The sequence below is a fragment of the Pantherophis guttatus genome, chromosome 1 (assembly GCF_059756535.1).
Source record: "Pantherophis guttatus breed Tessera chromosome 1, ASM5975653v1, whole genome shotgun sequence".
In the NCBI taxonomy this organism is placed as follows: Eukaryota; Metazoa; Chordata; class Lepidosauria; order Squamata; family Colubridae; genus Pantherophis; species Pantherophis guttatus.
Window position 1 is genome coordinate 290689696 of NC_142063.1, and position 5255 is coordinate 290694950.

General features: G+C 37.9%; 1 non-coding gene across 1 annotated transcript; it reads left to right on the plus strand.

Annotated features, from left to right (window-relative positions):
* Positions 1 to 285: 285 nt before the first annotated feature.
* TRNASTOP-UCA (transfer RNA opal suppressor (anticodon UCA)) lies at positions 286 to 372 on the plus strand. Its single transcript has one exon. It is a non-coding gene; the product is annotated as a tRNA-Sec (tRNA).
* Positions 373 to 5255: the final 4883 nt, after the last annotated feature.

Genomic DNA, 5255 nt, shown 5'->3' on the forward strand with positions numbered 1-5255 from the left:
GCTTCTGTAAACCCGCTCTACTAAAGCACGCCCGCAGTAGCAGCAGGCCAATCAGCGTCAGCAATATTTGCATATCCCCATTGCATGAGAGAAATATCTATCTATCTAATGCACATTAATATTAAAAGAGACCCGAGTACGACTATGCATCATAAAATTATAACTAAATAACAGAATATTTTCTAAACTTTAGCACATTCTACTTTTCATCAACTTATCTCACTATATCCTAAAAGGTTTACAGTTTAAGAGCTTTATATAGTATCAACAGTAATATGTTTTCTTGCCCGGATGATCCTCAGTGGTCTGGGGTGCAGGCTTCAAACCTGTAGCTGTCTAGCGACAGAGTGGTTCAATTCCACCTTTCGGGCGATAGGAGTGAACAAATACTTAAAACTCTCCCACTCCCCAGACTTTCTCATTCGAATTTAGTGTCGATTTTTTCCTTTTTTTAAGAGCACAATAAACTCTGGCAACGATGCTTAAAGTTCATATTGATCCTTAAAATATTCTGCCAACTGGCCTGGCAGCTGGTCTGGTTGCAGGTGTCAGTATTAGCTCTCCACACATAGACAACAGCTTCCTCTGTGAATCATGACTAGAAACAGAAAACATTTCCTGGTTCTCCACCCCTCTTTTTTGGGATTGCAGTGGCGCCCCTGATAAAAGAACAGTCCAGTTGGAGATCTCATAACACTAAATTTTGAAAGCACAAATAATACAGTATGAATTGTATAACACTGTTGAGGGAAGGGGAGGGGAGGGGAGGGGAGGGGAAGGAAGGAAGGAAGGAAGGAAGGAAGGAAGGAAGGAAGGAAGGAAGGAAGGAAGGAAGGAAGGAAGGAAGGAAGGAAGGAAGGAAGGAAGTCTACTGGGGAAGCAAAAAAAGTTAACATTGAGGCCTCAATTGCATTGCGGTGATCAACATCTTGACTTATTTAATGCCCCATTGTAGACACCAGTAGACACCAGGAAGGAAAGACAACTATCTGAATTGTTGATCCTGGTATTTGCTCCTGCCTCCCAGGATGGTATTTTAGGGGAAAACTAAGTCTGGGATAACTCTGGACTTTATGCTTGGGCTTTATATCATTGAGCTCGCAGGCAGCTTCCACATTTGAGCCTGTGATACAGATTATGTGACTATCTGGCAGTCATATAGTCCTGGCCAATCAATGGCTAGGCAAGGCTAGGGCTGGGGTTAGACTCTACCACTCTGAAGATTGAGAGAATAACCATACCACAGAGGGCTTATCTTCTTAGGACATGTAACCTAAGCTGTGAATTGACAAAGATTGAACTTCAAATCTGAGTTCTTGGTCAATGCTGTCGGTTGGTATGTTGGAGCTATACAGTAACTGGTGTGCCTGATCCAATATGCACCTTTCTCTAAGTTAGCTATGCATCACTCTGTCTCATCTCATGTTTTCATTATCACCTGAAGCCGTACCTGGTTTTGAATTAGTGCATTGTGCAAACTCAGTTACGGGTAGTTTATGCAATAAATGATGTTAACAACCATGAACCTTACTGATACTACATTTTCAGATGCCATGAAGAAGCAATGAATAAACCTTCACTTAGTGTGTCTGTTCACTGGATTTTGGAGCCAACGTTCAAAATAAATGAACCTCGTATGCAATAGATATTGATTATTGTCATCATCATCATCATCATCACAGAAGGTGTCTCTGTGCCTTGTTTAAAATGTTGCATTAAAAACTAAGCCAAGTCTTTCCAGGCCGCTTAATGTGCCAAACCTCTGGTGCCCTCATATCACACAGAAGCTTTTTGTATCCTTGTTTGACATTTGTTTGAATTGTCCTACAATAGACTTGTGAATACCAGATGGCCATTTATAATTTTTACAATTCCATCTGTTTCTGCAAATCAGCATGTCTGGGGTTGTAGCCCATAATGAACTTTAAGAGTCCAAAGGACTGTGGCAGCCCTTCAGCCCTGAACAATGTGAGGTTTGGCGATGGGGATCCATTGTCTTCAGAGGTAGCTCGGGAGAGAAGGCCTTTGTTCAGCAAGTTGGCAACTGGGAACAGCTAATCTTGATGTCAGTTTCATAAATGAGCATAATAAGTCCCTTTGAATGTGCGGTTAGAAAATGAGCATGCTGTTTCTGTCTGGTGTTTTTATTCCAGAAACAATTTAGGATTAAATCTAAGCAATCAAACTCTTAAAGCCGGTTCAGCTCCTCCCGCCCTGTAAACAACAGAAAAATGGTGTTGTGTGCTTTGCAACAAGCTAAGATTAGAATGGGGCAGCAGGCCAGCCGATCCGCCTGTTCCTTGTCTGTTCTCTTCACTGCCTTTCTGTCTTTGTAGAGAAAGCCTCACTTAAAAAATTAAAACTTGCATGACTTGAGTGCAAATCCTGATGTCGATATCTACGTATTTAGATCATCCATGTGTTTTTGTCCATTGCCTTCTTCCCAGATGTCTGACCTGTCGCTCTGTGCTTTATTTTGGTCATTGTCCCTAACCTTTAGTCAACCATATGATTAGCTAGATATGGCCATCGCCCTAACCTTTGGGGAAAAGAAACGACCAATGGGTATTAGGAGAGCATTGAATTTATTCATAATAATAATTGCTTATAGAGATTTCTAACAATCAAACCCTTCCATATCTTTAGGCATTGAAGGAGAGATTGCCAAAGTATGTCTTAAAATCTTCTCTGAAAAAAAAATTGTGATATACAGAAAGTGATCTCAAAGTCTGTATAAAAAATCCTCGGAGAAAGGATTGTATACTTTTATGGTTTTTTGTTGTGAATTTTTAATGTTATAAGTTGCCTAGAGTCACCCCTGTGTGAGTTGGGTGCGCTTATAAATTTGTTTAATAAATGTATTTCTTTTGTAGAAATTCCTCCTTAAGCCCTAATGTAATCAGTCAGGGGTTTAGCTTTTTTGGTTATGTGAACTTAGCTTCGCATAATAAATAATAGTTTCTGGCTTGCCTGCCAAGTAAGAATCCAGCTAATTGCACGTTATTCAGCAAACCATTATTTAAAATAATGATTTAGCGCTAAACGTGAATCCTGTTACAATGGCAAATGTTAGTTCATTTGTTTTCTTTTTCTTTGCAAGATCCTGACTTCTAAAATGCTGAAAATTTGACCAGCGATGTCAAAATTTTAAACTCTTTGCTTCATTTGGGCCCATAATTAATCTACTTTATGTCTGATTGAGGGGTTCGTCACAAGTATGTAGCAATGTGGATTCTATCTAGTCTATAGCTGTCAGGATCAGCTAAGGCTACTGTGGAACACCTTTGGTGGAGGGTTGATGATGGCTCTGAAATGAAGCTAGTAGGTTGTACTTCAAAAGAGATCCTTCACAATCCAGACCTTCTGAACAGGAAAGGCTAGAAAATATTCCCAGCAAAATTAGGCCTCCTCTGGGCAACCAGGGTTTTTTTCAGTCAATACATGTCAGAACACATCCTTGGCTTTTACTCCATTATGGCATTGGCCAAGTTCACGTACTGCCCTAAGACTTAACTATGGTTCATTGACCAACCCCATTTGGCTCAGTTCATTGATACTAAGCAAGATTTGTGCCCTGCATTGGCTGGCTTACAAAGCTGAACAAATTTTGTTGATGGCTGCAATGGTTTTTATTTTGGCTGCCAATTTGTATACATTGTGATATTATTTTACTGTTTGTTGTTTTTATTTAATGTTTTTAACTGTTGTTTGCCACCTGGAGTCCTGAGGCTGGGTAAGCATACAAATTGAAATAATTAATAATAATAATAATTTTTGTGTGACTTCAGCCATTAAAACAAAGCAATTCTATGGATATTACTTGACAAGATGAAATGGTATGGATTTGCTGATTCTTTTATGCTACAATGATTTAATGGATGTGGAAAAATCAACAGTATAAGTTGTTCTTATCAGGAAGATATGAAAAATTAGAATGAAGTGTCTTCTTATATTTCTAAAATGGTTTGTTGATATAGCTTTTAAAAAATAGCTATTCAAAACCCTGCTAATCCCATATTGAGAGAAACCATTTTTTTTGTTCCTAAGGACAGAACTCCAAAGCACCATTACTAATACTCATAAAATATTTTTTTGTGAAGGAAAAATGAAAAATTATCACTGAGTACAGATTTTCTGAATCTGGTGATAGATTGGACCTTATCACCCATCATTGCCAATCAGCCAATTGGCTACACTCTGTATGAATTCTTGAAGTTGAAATTTATATCATTTTAGGGTATCATATTTGGGAGGACCAGTTTAGTGTGAATGTGTTAAATTCTCACTAAATTCTCACACTAAGTCACATAGCACAAATAATGCTGTGACTAATGCAATAGGCAAACCCAATCATTGTGCTCCTGAACATGGTTAGCTTTTTTTAGTTTTTGAACAATTACCACAAAGTTCTTATTGTATTCCTGAGAGCAAATCATTGTAGTGTCCAAATGTAAATTCATAATAAAGGAATTAATCGGGAGAGGATGTTGGTCCAAGAAATCAGGTCCTGAATGCTGTGAGTGACATTGGGGGTCGAGTTTTGTTATTTTGTTTAGTTATTTTTTTCATTCAGTGATTACTTAGTTACATATCTCTGACTTCAGCTAGATGGCAATACCAGCTGCCCAATAGCAAACCATCAAGAAATAATACCAGTTTTAAAAATGCTGCTGTGAGCATTAATGATACAACTAAATTTTAGATTAAACTATTTTCTATACAAATCATGATCATGGCTTTTGAACTAACTATAGCTCTATTTTAACTTGAAATTCTTCCAGTCTATACAAGCTGGAGCATAATAATGTAGAAAGTAATTTTTTTAATGAAGTGAGTCAGTAAAAATCACATCATTATGTTAAAAATTGTTTAAATGCAATTAATAGACAATTTAAATTCCCAGCAAAATAAGTGGCTATTTTTGATTGAAACAAACAAAAATAGAAACAAAGGAGATCCTATTGTTGCCTAAATGAAGGAACGATGTGGTTTGGATAGTGTTTGTGCTTAAAGTTGTTGTATGAATGACATCATTTTCTGTATAGAGTAGGGGATGAGTATATTCTGAATCAGGGAACATGAGTTTATGGGGGAGTATAACAGTGTCATTGAACTGGGCACATGATGTGTATTTTGTATGCACTATAGACAACAGTTGCTTTGGTGGTGCCATCTGCAAGGCCTGAAAGGCAAAGATCACAGCATCTATTCAGATTGGGAAAACATGCCCATGCGCCTCGGCTGAAGGAATAGTA